Raw genomic sequence first — 18,754 nt, 5'->3', positions numbered from 1 at the left:
CGAGACAACAGTAAGATGGCTAAAACTAGCTTGAAAATACCCTGGGCCTCTTGACCTCTACTRCATCCCCACTGTGGTGTTTCAGCTATTGTGTGCAAACAAAGAGCAGGGGARGAGACGCTTTTAAAATGGCACTGCAGTCAAAGAACTTTTAAAAAATTCTTTACGCTTAGTCTCCATTAGTCTTGTAATGTTAATTAGGTCTCCTGGGAAGCAGAAGTGTTCTTCCAGGACAGCCGTTTGCTGGGAGGCAGAGTACGGATTGCAGAGATGATCATTCTTTGGGAACAGAAGGCTCAAAAATCCCCTTTGATAAATGGAGGGTCTGGCTTACTTACAGATTCCCCTCGATAATACCTGTCCATCTGGGTGGGACATCCAAAACTCAGGAAATCCAACGGAGTGGGTTATTTCCTGCTTTGTGCAGTCATCATTTTTTAACGTTAGAAAATGATKGCCCCTTACAAACTGACCCTTAGCCTACAGCAGTTTGTCATTGAGGGCTCCTTAAGGCTCAAAGCTCTGACCTTCATCACGGATGTGTTAGACACATTTAATGCTTAGATTAAGCTAGATAACTACCAATACTCAGCCCTTAACCAGCAATACTCAGCCTTTGAAGTGAGAGAAGAGAGAAGTCACACAGGATGTTGCAAGCTTCCCTCCATTTTTCTGTGCAGGTACTTCAAAACCTGTGACAGYGGGAAGGCTCCATCCAGAGCTAGGACTATTTACACATTTCCAAGGCACAGTTTACCAAGAAGTACAAAAACTTTACCCTGTGTTCGAGACTCAGKAGAGGAGGCTACCGGTATATTATACTACTACATCACATAACCTCCAGACAGAATATGTTATTAGGATTTATTAGGTTATAATCCTTTTTTTGATTAAAAATTATAAATCTGCTCATGTTTGATGTTAGCCCATAAATGCATAGCACATGTCAAGCAAAGCATAGTATACCTGGCCCCTGGGCACGCATGGCAGAGCCTGACCTGCCACTTCCATTGCTTGACAGAAAATAAGGGACCTGATCAAAGGAGTGTGGCCCTCTCCATGTTGGGGACATGGCTTTCAAGAGGTTAATCCTCAGAAATGGAGTATGCTAAGCTGTTGCGTTTGATTTATTGTCCCTCCTTTCTTCTTGTTTCTCCTTGAAACATAAAAGCTTGCAGCCCACAGACTCTTGACATTTCCTTTAAATGCTCTTGTCATTCAGAAATTGCCACAGTCACCTCCCATAACTTTGCACTTAGTGTTCCCAGCTTGTTTGGGGTTACTTGCAGAAGCTGAAAAGGAAATATGAATAGATTACAGGGCTCAATCCTGCAAGGTGGAGAATCTTCTAGCTCTGAACCAATAAAGCACTTAACCATTTACTTAACCATTTACCATTTACTTTACTCAAGGGTGGGAGTAGTCTGACAGAACTACATTACCGCTAGCTGAATTATAAACTTGAGAATGAAATTGTGAAGATGTCTGCAAAATAAACAACCACTCTAGCTACTGAGGGTGGGTGACTGTGTGTGGGATTTTTAAAAGATCTTGTTGATTTATGAGCACAATTCTGACTTGCACTGGAACCTCACTTTTAAATGCTTTTCTAAGAATCTACCTCCCTACGAATTCGGTTAGGTCCTTGGGCTCCTTAAATTCTGTTTTGCACAGCAGAACTATTTTATGCTCATCCTGACTGTACCACATGCATCTCCTTGTCTCTAATGCACACTAGTGAAAGACGGAGAGTCTTTCAACGTACACGTTTGGCTGGATGAGACAGTTCTAGAGGTCTGCAGTTCAGTTGAAGGTTCCGGCCTTTGTAGTCATCTAGGGTTAAGAATAAAAGTTAAGAAAATCCCGGGCTTTTGGAAAACTACCTTTATTTATTTTAATACAGTGCAGGAATACCAGATGAAGCTTTAGTCCATTCATGAGCCAGTGAACTAAAATCATATTTTTTATGCTCCATTAGCTATGTATATGAATAGGGATAGAAACAACCAGCTTGTAAATGGCACTATATACATATGAAAACAAGTATAACACCTCCTGAAATATTGCCTTCTGAACGATAGCCAAACAGACTAAAGACACGTATAAGACCTTTACTGAGCTCTGACAGAGAAGGTCCTATGATTCGGATTCAGGTGGTGCTGCAGAGCACAGTTAGCGGTCGGGTTTTGTTTCTTACCTGTTTTGAACCTTACCCTCAATCCAATGGTCACCTCTAGGAAATGTTTCCAGTGACCTAGTCCTTGCATACCTGTTTTTTCTTTTTTTTTTCCCCTTGGAAAAAGAAAAATTCATGATTTATCCTTTCTGATGGAATTTATTTCTTGTGACTAGTGCTTCCAAAAATCCTTTCCTTTCAGCCCTGAACACTAGGGAACCTGAATACTAGCCTACTCTTCCATGGACACATGGAACTCATATTTCCCAGCTGAATCCTGATAATTCACTTGGTAAGAAACATTTTTTGTCTTACACACAACATAAACTGGAATCAGAATCTTAACTTTGTTTTTTTTAAGAAATGAGCATTTTTTAATTGCTTGTTGCTGAAAGCAGCAGTTATTTCACTGAAAAGACCRTGCTGGAAAAGCAGGACAAGGTGGTGGCAGATAGGGGTTTCAGATGTCCTTAGACTGAGGAAGGAAACGGACCCAAGTCTCCAACTTTTCACGTAAGAGCTTGAAGACAGTGTTACTATGGAAAATGCAGCCTCTTCGCTTTTCATGGTACTGAGAAACTGGGCACCCCAGGCACTTCAGGTGAATGCCGGTGCATGTGGGTGCCACAGTGTCCAGCAGGAGATGGGAACTAGATCGCCTCAGGGAAGGCAGGGACATCCCTAGGCACAGGGAATGGCAAAACTTTAAGTCTTTTAGGAAGATTTTTGTAGGGAAACTGAGATGCTTGTGACTCTGAAGGCATCCAAGTGGGATGGCATTACTTTTTCCATGGATCACTCAGTGAAACTGAGGTGTCTATACTTCGTGCAACTGCTGTTTTAAATCTTGCCCTTAGTGATTTGCAAAATCAGGCCTCAGGTGGCTTCAGGAAGCTGTGCCCAAGTGAACAGGCGCAGCTTTCTTTCAGTAATCCTGGATAAGATAGCAGTGACAAGTGAAATGAAAGGTGCATTTTGCATGACATACATAGAAAAGCCAATTACATGTAATTAATGTTGGCTAAATGCTTTGAAGATGAAAAGCTTTTATACAAGTGTGATTAACATCTATTCTGTCGAAATGATTGTCTTTCTAATGTTTTAAGAAGCTTAATAGCATGCTTCAGCTTTTCATTGTTTATCTCCGAGATGCGATGACCCCATGTAAAGCATTCATGGGCAAGCTACATAAGAAAGGCCTTCAGTGGGAGTTGACGTTGGCCACAAACCAAGTGTAAAGCCTGAGACACTGTGGGACAGAAATGATTCACCTGTCAACAGCTCGGTTTTTTACAAAGGTTGCTAATCAGCAAACTGGTTGAGCAATGCTTAAATATTCTAGTGATACGAGGGCTTAAATTGCGTGCGCTCGCTGCAGGATTGCTCAGGCAGTCTACAGAAAATTGTTGGTGCATTCTGGATCCCGTTTTAGAAGGTGTCTGGTATGGCACACCACCTTACACTTAGCAGGAGCTCATATGTTGGCACAGGACCAAACAGACACCTCCGAATGGGAGTTTTGCCACCGATTTCAATGAACACAAGAAATGACTACATTTTAGCACGCACAAAAATGAGCCATTAGTGACTGAAGGCTTATAGTCAATTGTCTTGCTCTGACATATTTTGCTTTCCACTGTAAATAAAGTGGATTTCGTTGTAAACCGTCCGCAAGAGATCAGAAACAATAAGGGTCAGGCACTGAACAATAGGGTCTCTGAGAAAATAGTGAGTTCATACTTTGGCAGTTGTTGTTATTTTCTGAAAACAAGTGCAGATGTTTTAACATGCTGAAATTACTCAAGACTTTTATGGAAGAGGCCATGGAGTAAATAAACCAGTGACAGGTATAATGAAAGGCATTCAGTTGATTTGCTTGCTCAGAGTTATTTTATTCAAGGGATACCTGTTTTGACTACCAGAGGCAAATCCTCGAGACCACCGTGCTGCAGACCATCTTGAAGAAGTGTTTCTCTGGAAAAGAGAGCCGGGCGAGATCATGTAGCCAGCCGCCGGATTCTGGATGACAATCAAATGGGTTACTTAATTCTTTGCAAGGAATTCCTAGAAAGCATCAGTTCCCAAAAGAGACATATATGAAGACTGCATTCTTTATCTGTGGGGGGTAAAATACATGGGCTGTATCTCCACTGTTGAGGAGAATACCACATGAATCATTCACCGTACTGCCGCCAAGAAAAGTATCCAGACCTCACCAAACATCATGCTACTATTAAATCAGCAAGCTGAGGGTAAGGGAGGTTTGAAGGGCTACAGATAAGGGCAGAGATCTTGCTCTCTCCCTCCATCAGTTAGCTCCCTGGATGATCTGATCTCACGGTGGGTTAGGACCAGTCCCTTGGGGTTTTCTCTGTATGATGGAGGCTACAAAAGTACTCTGAGAGAGGGTTTGTGGGGATCACCATTTCATCCCCTGTTTAGCCAACCTCAGCAAAACCTTTCCCCGCACTCACACCAGAGCAGCTTCACTCCGCTGCTTATCTAAGGAAAAGAGAGGAGAGCTGCCCGCCAGGAGACGAGAAGATGCCCTCAGGTCCTTCCTCTCTCTGCTGGGGCAATGAGAACCTGTTGTGCATGTCTTGGCCTCCTGGCACATGGTGGTGAAGAGCCTGGGTCAGTGAGAGGAGCAGGGGTGGAAGCACCCATCAACTGGGTAGAGCAGGACACAGATGGCAGAGCAGTGTTAGCAGTAGTAACTGCAGTTGGGTTTGCCATTGAGCACTGGTGCAGTATTACCCCAGCACCCAACCATGGCTAATCCCCACAACTCTGTGCATGTGTCCTCACCCCCGGGTCTGTAGCCATCCTGCCACACCAGGCAGCTATAAAAGCCCATGCCACTTAGAGCTGTGGTCCTCTTCTTCAAAAGCATTACGGGGAGGAGAGGAGTCATTTGGGACAGCTGTCTTGAGGGCTGACATGCCTGCCAGAAACCTCACTGATGAGGTGGTGAGGGGCTTTCGGGCTTCACCAAGTGGTGCCTTTACCTGGCTGCAAAATTGTTTCTTACCTTGCTAGTCTACACATGGCAAACGAGGTGAGACAACCTGAGCTTCACTTGGACCCGCTAACATACACAGAAGAGTGATGTGGTCCTCAGGGCTTATCTCTGTCCATTTACATGTATTAATAATCTGGCTGCTTTGCCTTCACTAAGATTTTACCTCAGGTTAATTACTTCGTATTAGCTAATGCCATGTAAGAACATGCATTTTTTCCCCTCTACTGAAGACAAACTGGCTCCAGAAAAGCGCATACCTTTAGTACAGCTTGCTGGAGCGTTGCAATCGTCGTCTCTGAAAAATGCGATCAGTAAAAATGCCAGGACCGTTTCCACAAGGCTGTTACCAGAGGTGAAGAGCTATGGCTCAGGCTCCATGTGTCCTCCTCGGCCAGCCAGGGAGATGCGCTGCAGGGAAACGGGTCTCAGCATTGCTCAGCCTGGACCTGGCCTGTGCAGATACCATGTTTCAGGGCTCAAGGCTGTCAATTTGCCACCTTGCATAAACACTAAATCCACTGAAAGAGTCCTGGAGGAGAGAGCTGCAACATGACCAACCTTTCACTCAAAGGGAGGCTGGAAATAATTTCAGCTTTTGTCACCGTGACCTGCCCTTGCAGGACTGAGAAGAGCTTTGTGTGCACGCCCATAAGAGCTGGAAACCTCTCCTATGGATCCCTTGTGAAAAGGCCCAGTTTGAAAAACATGCTACAGAAAGAATGAAGCCCGACTGCAAAGGAGAGTGGGTTTTTTTTCCTCCCATGAATAGGATTTCAAAGCAGCAGCCAAAGTGAATCATTATACATCCCTGCCATATGTCCCTTTCAATCAATAAGGCCTTATGCTCTGCTAACAATCATCTTAAACTATACCTATTAACGAGAATGCACATTTTCATAGTAATAATTCCATGCACGTCAAGGCATGCGGCTTACAAACAGTCAAAAATGATCATAGTGGAAGGGAGACAGACTTTCTGAAGCAACGGGCTAAGTGTGTGGACATACACAAAACTGTACAGGCTGTCACTCTTACACAAGTAGGCTGTTCTCTGCTTTTAACGGCATACACTTCTACCGATTAATTAACCTTTTTCCCCTCTTTTAAGCACGTGTTTTCTCAATGACCCAGTCAGTATCTCTCCTAATGACCCAAGGCTTCCTCCGAAGTGGCTGATGCACTGAGGATGAGAGTGCAGCAGTAGCCACGCGTGGTATGAGGTATGGTTGGCTCCTGAAGGTGGTCCTCTACACAGGTGGGCAAGGGCAAGTTATATGGCCTCAGTAGGACCTCTTCAGTCTGGAGGGAGAGCGGTGACAACAGCAATGAACTTATTGCAAAGTCTAGCATGTACGCAGACTAGTTTCTCCGTGAAGACATAGAAAAATGCTATAAAAGGGATGTGGGGTTTCAGGGACATGGTAGAGGAGCAGGAGGCAGATGTCGGTTTTATTTCCTACAACCTCGGGCAAGTTACTCGATCTCAGGATCATTGCTATTTCCCATCTATTGGCTTTTGCCCAGGCATATTGCAAACTCCCCATGATGGGTGTTGCTTCTCCACAAATACTGAGCTTGATGCAGAAATTATTGACTGAAATGCCAAGGCTTGAGCTACTCAGAGCAGTCAAGTCTTAACTATGGGCACGAAACACTGGGTAGATTCACCTGACTAAATGTAGAAATCTACATTTGAGCTCATCACCCGTGGCTCCCTTGCTAGTCAATGGAGAGTCAGTCAATACAGTCAATGGAGTCTACAGTGATTCATCTCATCCTAAAGTGGATGGTTAAAACAGAACAGATGAATTGCATAATAAGAACACCTATTTCTTCTTGCTGCCTGGCAAGCCTGGTGTGGCAGCTCACATGCAGATGTCTATTCTGTAGATACCTGAAATGAGGTGAGACTAATCCCACCATCACCCTCACGACCTTCCCCTACCCTGAAGCTCTGTGTGCATCTCAAGTGCTTGCCCATGCAGTTCTCTCTGTACCCTGGGGTGCTTCACAAAGAGCTGCAGTTGGTTTGTGGGATCCCAGAGCAGGAGAAAGGTGGCAGTCCCACACTCAGTCAGCTAAAACACACTGCGCCCTACCCACAGGCCATAGCCCCAAACCCTCCCTCGGGTAGCTGCAGGCACAAGCATGTGTGTATCAGGTGAATGGGCATGGACACAACATGTGCAACATGTGCAGTTGTGCACTGGGGTTGCATCAGCTCCAGGTGCCTGGTTGTGCAGGAGCTCAGAGCAGACTATACAATGTTCTCATGTCTACAGATCCTCATATTAGTAAAGCGCCTACAGGATGGCACGGTCCCAATACAGCTGAGCCCTTTGAATGCCACCACATAAAAATAAAACTTCTATCTTGCCCTCAGAGGATGCATCTAATCTTTGCTTATTTCTACATTTTATAACTAAATGTTGCTTCTGCAACCCTTGCGTAGATATCTTATACACAGTCTATGTGATATCCTTCATGAGATAATCCTTGTGTGTTTTGCAAGGTTTAACATAAAAATTCTTTGCTAATCAAAAGACATTACTGCTCAGATGTTTCTGTGCTGCAAAATAACCCTCAGCCAACCAAAACCCCTTCAAATAATCCCTGACCACACTCCTGGCTTTGTGACCTTGTTTCCTGTGGATGAAGGTGGGAAAGGGAATGCTCTTACCTTTCAGCAAAGCGCTGTGCAATTGGGAGTGTCAATAATATCATCAAAATAGAGCTGCAGTGGTGCAGTGCCCTTTTGCTGGCTTTCTGTGCAAGCATATATCCTTACTAGTATCATTAGTTGTAAAATTTCACTTAGTTTCCTCCTCTCTGGCATGGTACATGCTCACTGAATCTTGAAGTCCTTATTCCTGAGACAATTCCTCTTGCCTTTGAGGCAGATTTGTAATCCTGGAAGGGCTGTTGAAAATTAATAGTACTAATTTTTCATATCTGGAGATATTAACGATGTACAAGTTACTGGATTTGGTACAAGATAACTGGCCAAATTGCTGTGGCCTGTTTTACATGTGAAATAAATATAAGTGATCAAAGGATATCTTCTGGCTCGAAAAGGCATTAATAATACTAATATCAGCTGAGGTAATTAAACTGCATGTATTTATTTAAACACATAGTGTAGCTGTTGACCCTGTGGCATCCTTTCCCTTCTTTCTAACATCCACAGACATTTCTACATCAGCGGTATCTTTAGGAATGAGGACAGTAAAGCTGGGCAGGAAATAGTTTTCCCATCCCAGGAATGTTCAAGACTATAAAAGAAAAACATCCCTACTCCAAGTCAGGATGAAAGCTCAAAATCACAGTCTCAGCATCCGGTCTGACAATGACAAAACCACACACAGTCCCATCTAGTTTCACATCTGGAAAAAATGGCCGAACAGCTCCGGACATTTCTGGCTGCTCTTTCCTTCTGGCTTGAGTTGCACCTGCTTTGACAGCAGCCCTGAATCCCTCGGGATCCCCTGAGCGCGCACAACGGGAGCGCTGGCCGCCGGCTGCCCACCACCCTTTTCCAGTGCTACATGGGGAACGTCAAGAGACAACCTTCCTCGGGGCTGACCAAACAACGTAGGGTATTTTACACAGGGAGGATGCATTTATATTATTTGAAAGGGCTGTGGCTAGTTCAACGGGTGCATTTGCCCAAGGCGCTTCATCCCAAGCTGTGTCATTGCTCCCCTTAGCACCGTACTCCCTTAGGCACATGGTTTGGGACACTGGATCGATTTCTTAAATTTGCTCTGTGATTTTTTAGGGTGGCAACAATCAAGGTAATGATTTTGTGATCCCTGCTGGCATCCAAAAATGCAGTGCAATCTCGTGCTCTTGGCCTGCTGTTTCAGAAACAGCCAGTGGGGCTTTGCATAGACATGTTGAGCTGAATTCAGACCAAATGCAGTTCTGCGCACGGCGGCTAATTAGAGGATGCTTCCAGTGGGTGAGATGCTGGAGAAGAGCTTTAACCATGCAAAACTGTGATCTCTAGCAGATTCAAATCCACACCCCCAGGAACTGCAGAACCATATTTTCCATCCTGCACAGACCGCATTTATTAATATTTGTGTATCTTCAAGTTTTTCATCCTTCATTTCCCTTTACATAGTTTTATTTTTCCCAGTCAATAAGAATGATTTTATTCTTCTTAATTAGATTTTTTTTTAGGTTTCCCATAGTAATTAATGCACTTTTCTTCAGCACTATAACCTATTAGAGTAGTTAAAATATTAAATCATGATTGCTGCCAGATCTAAGGGACCAAGAAACATAGGTTTTTCAATAGCCACTTTGTCTTCATCTTTTAAATTAGTTTGCAGCCTGCTTTACATTTTTGGATAAGTAATAAGATTTGTTGATCTGAACGAAGAATGATATAAAAATAAATTGCATTGTACTTTTAATTACATAGTCTTAATTTTTGCGGTGACACTCCAGGCTCTCATACAATATTGTTTAATGTTTGCTTCCCTTTATGGATTTGATAATTTAAATACAAAATTGTCATTTAATTTGCAATTTTCTATATTTGGTGTTGGGGTGCTGCGCACGTTAAGGAATCCAGGGAATCGTAGCTTTTCCCCCACCTCTTCTGCCTGTGCGCAGGCATGCATGCTCCATGCTTGCTTTTTCTAAGGCACCGCATCCCGGCTACAGAGACGTTTTTCTTCTCCACTGCTGTGAGCAAATGGCAACTCGGCTATAGCACTGAGAGGAGCTCAGCAGCACACGCTAAAAAAGCATCTAAAAGCATCTCCTGGATCCTACAGCCACGGGACCATCAGAGGAGCACAGGCATCAAGAGCTTAATGCACCGGGTGGGGCTGCAATCTTCTCTGTACTTGCCATTTCGAACCAGGGGGCTTGGTGCAAAATGGCCTGCTGCTCCAGGGAGCCCTTTTTTTTGGCTGGGGGGACTCCAAGGAAGTGGCTGAGAATGGTGGGTAGGTCAGAAAGCATCGTCGAAGATGCTGCCCTTGGCAGGCTCTTTCTGCATCTGGGGTGGTTTGGGTCCATCCACCCCCTGCGGACAACCTGGTGGAAAGTGCGTCTCACAAAATTCAGAAATAGCCAGGAGAACGCTACAAATTGGGAGCATTTCAGACCTCCTTTCCTCCATCAGGAACGAGGTGCCTGACCTCTCTTCCATCCTCATCTGCTTGCTCAGAGGGGAAGATCCATCGCTCCATCCTACCCCAGGCAGTGTTAACTACTCTGGCAAATCATGTCTTTGTAGACTGGTTTTGAGGTGGTGGTCTTTTGGTTTTGACTGTATTGCAAGGTTTCTAGGAAATTAAGGACAAATAAAACTTTTCTTTTAAAATTCCATCCCTATAAAAGTGTCCCCCCCATCTTCATTAATGATTTACTTTCTGTGGAACAAATGCACTAACTGAGGACAGAATCATTATTAAAATCTCAGTTAACAACACAATATTACTTTGGTCCTTTCATTTCCTCCACTATTATAAAATTCAAGACTCATTTCATCTATTAATATTAGCAATCTATTTTTTTTTTTAATTTTCAGCAGGCACAAATTAAAGGGGGGATAGCATTGTGGAAGCTGCACTAGAACTTACTCCTTTCTTTTCAAATCTATTTTTTCCCTTCCATCAATTCTTTCCTCGCATTTAATATTGGCTTCTTTTGCATTGTTATTCCCAATGACTTCATCTGATACCTGCCATTACTCTCATGGAAGTCAACTGGAAGAGGCCAGCAGACTTCCCTGGAAGGTGATAAAAATCAAGGGTCGATGAAGGTCAGCACACAGATTCGGGAGCAAGGGAGCTGGGCTCTGGTCTAGCTCTGCCACAAAATTGCTCTGTGACACTGAGCAAGTCATTTTATTTCTCTGTACTGCAGTTTCCATGTGTTTAAAATAGGAACAAGAGTGTTTGCTGCTTATCTTTCAAGTCTCCCAGCAAATAAAAACTGATGTATAAGAGCTAACTAAGCAAGAAGGCACAGATCCTTCTCACAAGAAGTCGCTGTGTCCTAGACCAGCAGCAGGCTGTGAGGACTAGGGTAGAACAGAGATGCACTCTATTTTTCAGAGCGCTCACAAATTGCTTCTCTTCCCTTTATAACAGATCATTGTCAGTGGCTTCTAATGAGATTTTCTTTGTGCCTCTGTAACACTAAACATAACCCATATTTCTTTGTAATATTTCACACGGAAAAGCTCTGCTCGTGTGCAGTGTTTGCTTGTCAAAGAAATGCTGGATTTTTAATGCTCTAGAATAACTAACTTCTACTGGTTATGGCACACTGTTGCTCATTTAGCTTGTTTCTGTATCCCCACAATCCTAAGAGCCGCACTTCAGCTAAATAGGCACGGGCTTGTTCTTGCATGGCATGAGATTTCCGTCATTGCAAACGGGGGATTGCTATTCCTGCAGGTCTTCCCAAACACTGAAGTGTCCTACTGTGAGAATTAAGAAAAAAAAAAGTCGGAGAAAGTCAGAGAAAGCCCTCTAAAGGACAAGAGGCCCCAGGTACAACCACCAATACCAAAACTACTCCCGAGACATGTTTGTCCAAGTTCCTCCTGCAAGGACAAGGTGGTTGGTTCCTCAACCACCCGTGGGACTATACTCCTGTGCTCAACTATTCATAGTGTCAGAAAGTTTCTCCATGTTTTACCTATGTCCTTCTTGCTGAAGTTTAACCCCTCTATTCATCCTACTTGCAGAAGATACAAGGACAAATTGTGCCACTCCTCTTTGCATCACTTACATGTATTTGGCAACTTGTTTGGTCTCCCCTCAGTCCCCTCTTCAGTCTACACACTTCTGTCCAGCCTTTCCTCCAAGGCCAGTCATTCTTTTTGCACCTCTCTGGACTTTTCCCAGTTGAGCCATGTCTTTCCCAAGGTGTGGAAATTGCTCTTCAGCCAAGCCCCCACCGCTGCCAAGATGAATGGGAAGGTTCTTCCATGACTTTTGCAGGGCACCAACAGGCATCCCAGTAGGATAGTGGGATTTTTGCAACATTGGGTTCCTGTTGTGCACGTAAGACTCAGAGCTCCGCACAACAGCATCCTGGCCATTTGCTCCTCATGGTGTATTTCAGAAATTGATTTTAACTCTCCTGTCAGTGAGTGCAACATTTTAATTACTTTTGTGGATAAAGCCCATTGTTTCCATTCTGACCATGACTTAAGGGATAAATAAAGCCTATCAGAGATCATGCAGAAGCTCGAGCTGGAACGGTGGCCACCTGAACATCCTGGACCGGTACCTTTGCCATGCATCCATCGTCCTTGTCTTCTAAGTTACACTTTCTAACATTTAAATCTTTCTTCTCCCTCTGTTTTGTATTCTTTTTCAAATCTGATATTAGTAGCTGCTTGCAACCATTTAAACTATGGTAGGGGCATAACTAAGGGTCTGCGTGCTATCCTACAGTGCGGACACAGAGACTGGTGGCTTGCAGGATTACTAATGTTTTTCCTGCTGCTAATTCCCCCTTCTCCACACAAGCATTTGGTGGCAAAAACAAAGAACGAGATCAGCAGCCATTGGGAACAAGAGAGGCTGAGCGGACACGGGGTCAGGAAGGTCCAGGCATGGAGCGTAAGGGGGTTAGAGAGAGCTGGGAAGGAGCGGGGACCTTCTCGCAGGCATGATGGAGGCAGCAGGCCTTCACCTACACCTGTATTGGCAACATGTCACTCCAGTCGCTCTGGAAAACTGATGGATGTACCAGTGATTGGAAGCTTAAGGCAATAGTTTTACACTTAGTCCTCCAGACCTGGGAAGAGCTCGCCAGGCAACCAGCCCAGAACTGTGCAGGGCCCGTCACCGGCAGGCCGTAAGGACAGGTCAGACGGGCATTTCTCAGGAATGACATAGGTCCACCTAATCCTGCCAAAGGGAGGGGGACAGACTAGACGGCACCTGGAGATCCCTTCCAACACTGAATCCGTGCTTGCACACTGCCAGCTTAAAGAGAAGAGCTTCTTTGAGGCGGTTTAAGCCAGCATCCCCCCATGGCGAGAGGATGGTACTTTACACTTTACGTAAAATACTGTAAAATAACCCCCAGTCCCAATAAAGACGAAAGGAAAACTAGCACGTTAGAGAAGTCCAGTTCATTACTCAAAACCATGTAACACAATAATGTTGCACTTGAAAGCTCAGTGCATCTGCCTTGCTCTGTTTATACTGTGGTCTTGAGCGTTTGCCACCTCCTGTTAATGGTGATGGAGTATTTGCCACAAAATCTTAATCATTTGCCTTCTCCGAGAGGGTATTTTTCCTGATTAAAGCCTTAGTGAAAGCAATGCAGGAACCAGGGTATCTCAGCCCCACCGGGCATTCCTACACCCTAACTGCTGAAATTTGGGACATGGGCCAACAATCTGGAGCAAACTCTAAAAATACACCAAACACTGCAGGATGCATTTTATTGGTGCTTCCATACATGCCTGGAGCGTGTCGGGAGGCACGAGGCCACAGGTAAGACCGGCGAAAGGAAAATCGTCAGCATGGCCAGGCTGCAGGAGCGATACGGGTGCTTTGCTTTGCAACTTTCCCGCTTGCGTTGCTTAAGCACAGCGATTTCAGAGACAGGGCATTTCTGTACGAACTTTCCTGCTGTCAAAACTTAATTGCAACCAGTTAAAAAACTCCGAGTCTGGCTTTTTAAATGGAAACGGGAATTTGAAAGCTGTGCTTTTGCCGACCAAACACCTGGGCAGGGAGGAAGGCGAGGGAGCTGGAGAAACCACAGGCCTTGGCTCTATGCTAACGTAGCCACCACATGCACTTTAAAAGACCTGCACTGCATTTGCAGGTAAAAAATATCAACAGCTGAAGGCAACGTGGGTAAATATCTCCCATCCTCATTTTACAGAAGATGGCAACTTGGATGGATAGTGTCATTACACTGCGGATGGAAAGCTTTTCTAACGTGCCCTTGCTGCTTGCCCATCTCACACAGAGACTTTGCAGATAACCTCCACATGAGCGAAATGATCTGACGACGGGACCTATGTTTATTTATCTCCAGCCTTTCACAAAAGGAGCGTGGAGTGCTTTATGGGCACAGAGCACGAGATTAATAGATTCCCATTACCGGAGGCCGTCACAGCCACCACGACTGTCACCAAGACGTGATTCTTGCACTGCAACCACCAATTTGGGAGCATATTTTGCAGACAGGCATCCAGGCAGACTGAAGCATTTCACGTGGAAGTGGCTTTACTGCCACAGCCCTGGGTCATCTGTTTGAACGGTTAACTAGCATCAGCTGTTAAGAACGTCTTCCTTGCACTGAGCTTACAATGCACTGGCTACAACTCTCTGCAACACCCTGCCTTGGAAGTAAGAGATATATTTATCTTTTTTTTTGGGAGCTAAGCAATAGTGAAAGAGCCATATTCGTATTTTAAAGGGAAACTGAGGCAGAGAGCCCCAAACAAGATGTTAAAAGAAGTGCCTAAAGTTAGGTGCTGTAGCCCACTCACATAACTGCCCTGCTCTGCTCAGAGTCCTGGCCATGCGGCAGCTTTTCCAAAACCCAGAGCTTTTACACATTAGGTTCGGGGAGGTCCCGCTGTGAGCGCAGCACAGCCTGGTGTTTCAGGGGAGTTTGAGTGCCGGTTTCTCATCACTAAAAAGCCTAACGGGGCTCAAGGGCATAAGGCAAAGCCAGGGGCCACAGTAACCTGAAGCGTGGCGCATCTCAGTGAAGAAAATACCTGCAAGGAAGCTCAAGTATTAGACAGACCTTTGAGGCTACGGCCCGGGTTTAAAAAAAGATAGAGAGTGCAACCCTTCCCCAATTAAGCATATATCGTCACTGCAGAATTAGTCATATGATGTCCGTAATCCTCCTTGTCTGAGCACACAAGTCTCCAAGTTGAGCGTGGGCGTGCTGCAGTTCCCGGCTGGCTGCCGGGGCTCGGGGATACGGATTATAGCTTGGATTCGGCTTTTATTGGGGAAGTAAGGTGCTAACAGCGCAGTTGCCGTCCAGGGCCGATAGTCCTTCTCCCCACCCAATACACCAGACAAGCTCTCCCGGATTTAAAGGGGAATAATTATACAACTCGGCTTGTTACGGCGGTAAAAATAACGAGCTGTGCCCGAGAAGTCCTAACAACGTTCATGGATGAGTAAAGCTACAGTAAAGGTTCAGCTCAAACAAAGCTTCATCATGCGGCTCTGGCGCTGGGCTGCCAGTCGCCTGTCTTCATGCTTCCACCAAAATACAGCCAAAACCCGGGGAGAATTCAAACGCTGGCGGACTGCGAAACTTTTGGTTTACGGGCATGCCATGAGTAGGTCCCTTCGCCTGGTGCGTTCCCCCCCAAGCAGTCAACATCTGATGCTTTGCTCTTTAGCCGGGAGCTAAGAAAAGCCATCAAAAATACCTTCGTAGAGTTTAGGGCCCATTCTGTCTGCCGCACCACTTGCTATTTTTACTGGTCTCACTGAAGCCAGACCGCAAAGGGCAAATTTGCCAACGCGGGTGGGCTTTTTTAGCGCCAAAAAAAAAAAAAAAAACACCCAAGGGCTCATACAGACAGTAGCGAAGACCATATGCATAAACGTCTGGAAGTTCAGGCTCTAATTTAAAGCTGCTTCAAATATAGACGCTCCAGCAAAGTTAATTGTGGCTGCATGATGGAGAGGTGACAGAACCGAGTCCTTAGAAAGCCAAGGAAGGTTTAAATCTGCCTCAGCTCTGCTCCCTTTAAAGTTATGCAGAAGCACCCAGAGCAGCGTCAGGCTGAGACTAGGTCTAAACCCTGCCGGAAAGTTCTGCAGATAAGGTACGGACCACACAACTCCAACAAGAATCTCTACGTTTCTTGAACACAGGGATAAAGTTCTTTAGCAAAACCACCTTTTCTTCGTGTATTGGGAACCCTGCAGTATCGGTTCTGTGCTTTAAAAAACTTCCTAATTCCGCTTACAGAGGAGAACGTAGAATGCCGTTGCATTAAGAAACCTTTTCTTAGCGTGGGTTAGGCATTACTGGGAAGCACTTGATTACAATACAATGCGGTTAAAGTGACAATTTACTTACTCAAGGTTATTAATATAAATAGTTTTTTCTTACCTATGCATTTTGAAATTGGTAGGTAGAGGCCAAGATGCCCAGAGTTGCTTAGCAATGAGTGATTTCCTATAGGCAACAGCTGCTTTAGCAACTGAGCTGCAAACTGCAGCGGGGAAACGAGCTTGCTGTCCCAAGGCCTCCTCACCCACTGCAAGTAACAGAAGTTTTGCTTTAAAGGACTGCAAAGGAGTCACTTGAGTTGCATCCGAGCTCTGCAACCCGCAGCGAAACAACGCTGGGCTGCAAAACAAATCCGAGCGGGTGAACGTGGGAACTGAGTCCCCTTCCCCCAGGATGTCCTCGTTTCCCAACACCTCTGGTGGGACGAATTCCCGTTCCCTGAAGAAATCCCATTTCGTGAGAGCGACAACAGGATTTGAAGATAAACGACGCACGAGCGCTGCAGTTTTGTACAGGCTTAAGCGATGCCAGTATCTTTATCGCGTGTGGGGTGTCAAAATACATGAATTTGACTTCTGACAGTGGTCGCACGAGAAAGACTGAGGACCATATGATGCTGCAAGGTGTAAAACCATATTAGCTAGAAATGATTTCAGCGCAGTTGGGTTTTTGGTTTTTTTTCCAACTGTTAAGAATAATTATTTAGAAACGGTAGGAACTGTGCAACTCTAGTGACAACCGGAAAGAGAAGAAACCTCCGGGAAACACCGCTTGCGAGCGCTGCCTGCTCCTAGCGCCCGCTACCCTTGCTCTTCGCTATTTCAGGAAGGGGCAGAGGCTGGCAAAGTTTTTAAGCGTCACCCTGCTCCGGCTGTAACATTATCTCCAGTGACAACGCTCCCTTCGGGGTTTTTATGTTGCAAGGGCAGAAAACATTTTAGCTTTGCGGGGGGTAAACACCTCCCTGTGAAACAATGTAAGCGAGCCAGGACTGTAACTCGCTGTTTGTGCCACGAACGAAAATTCAGGGCATTGTTTCTCCCTGGGCAAAGAAAAAAAAAAGACCCCACGGTCCAGTTCGCTGTTGGTTTGCTCCTCGTCCTGTCACTCATGTCACGAAGCGCGAGAGGCCTCGGCAGCTCCAGGACAGCGGCTGAAGCGCCCCGGGGCCCGTTTCCTCAAAAGCGTCGAGATCTTTGCCTGGAAAGTGCAAATTCAGGTGCTGTGAAATCAGGGTCCTTAGAGCAGGGCCATTACGAAGAGGCGCTTGTCACCTGAGCCGGGCTGATTGCTGCRCAGACCCGAGCAACTCCTTCAGGGACGTTTTTCTTGCGCTGCTTTTTGCCACACGCTTCCGTTACCTCCTGGACAGGTGATTATTTTCTGCATCGGAATTTGCAACCGGGATTTTTTTACCGCTTGCATTGCCCGTGGGCGCGCACGCTAGCTGTAACTGCCCCCCGACTGCCTCCTGTTTAAAGACACAACCGCTACACGTATTCTCCTCTGCTAATAGTAAACATTATGAGTGAGGTCTGATACTATGAATGATACTATTAATTGGTTTATTGCAACTCCACCTAGGAATCCCATTCACGATTGAGGGCTTGTTACATAAGTGTTATGAATAGGTAGAAATTTTTTTTTTTTCTCCTGCTTCGAAGAGGTTACAAGCTCTTGAAAAAGCCTCCCAAAGTTTCCTGCGAGCGTCTCACTTTTTAAAAAAAACATGCATACTTCTTCTTGGAACAAAACGCTTCTCCAACTTTTAAAGGAGTGATTCATATTTACTCTTATCTCCCTCCAGAGGGAAAGCAAATGGGTTTATAAATATTTCCAGCCTTACTCCCCATCGGACAAATTAACAAGCTGACCTGCAATTCACCACTGTCCGCATGAGCCTGCTCCTGCGATGAGTCAGGGCAGCGTTGGGGCTCAAAGTCGCGGGAACGACCCAACTTCAGCATCTTCCCGTCCCCCTCCTTCCCCCCTAGGATTCCTTCGGGCTCCCTAACGCTTGATTATTCAGCTACAGTTAAAAGAAATCGCAGAGAGCGTTCAATTCCTGTAACCCCCGGCAATAGAGAAAAAACCTTATTAACCCCCGAAACGACCGTGCCTCTCGATCGCCGGTGCAGCACCCGCTTCGGTGCCGCGGCAGGAGTTGGGGTGCCGTCGCCCCACGGGGGAAAAGGCCCCTCTCGCCCGCGGCCGGGCAGGGGGCTGCCGGGCGAAAAGCCGCAACAACGCTCGCGCTTGCACTAGCCTCAAAGCAGAGGATATAAATATATATGTGTGTACACAAATAGACACACACGCATGTGTACATCCTCCTAGATATATATATTTACAAAATATCCTCCTATTATAAATATATATTGTGTCTTTATATATATGTATAAAGTATCCTCATATATATGTGTGTATGTATATGTGTGTGTGTGTGTATATATATATTTTTTTTTCGCAAGAAATACGCGGGTTATTTCCATTCTCTCTTCCTCGGGGGGCTCCCGGGGACCCCCCGCGCGGTGCGGTGCGGTGCGGTTCGGCCCGGCCCG

At 45.4% G+C, this 18,754-nt stretch overlaps 1 protein-coding gene across 1 annotated transcript in view; it reads left to right on the top strand.

The window, feature by feature from the left end:
• The first annotated feature begins 669 nt into the window (after nt 1-669).
• ACVR2B (activin A receptor type 2B) overlaps nt 670-18,754 on the top strand; it is a 117,795-nt gene continuing 99,710 nt past the window's right edge. The window contains exons 1-3 of the mRNA XM_026091615.1: nt 670-680; nt 4,526-4,530; nt 6,613-6,619. The gene's annotated coding sequence lies outside the window, so the exon portion shown is untranslated. The remainder of the gene's footprint in view (nt 681-4,525; nt 4,531-6,612; nt 6,620-18,754) is intronic.

The sequence above is a fragment of the Apteryx rowi genome, unplaced genomic scaffold (genome assembly GCF_003343035.1).
Source record: "Apteryx rowi isolate R43461 unplaced genomic scaffold, aptRow1 scaffold_91, whole genome shotgun sequence".
Classification (NCBI taxonomy): Eukaryota; Metazoa; Chordata; class Aves; order Apterygiformes; family Apterygidae; genus Apteryx; species Apteryx rowi.
This window is presented reverse-complemented; position numbering and strand designations above follow the sequence as displayed.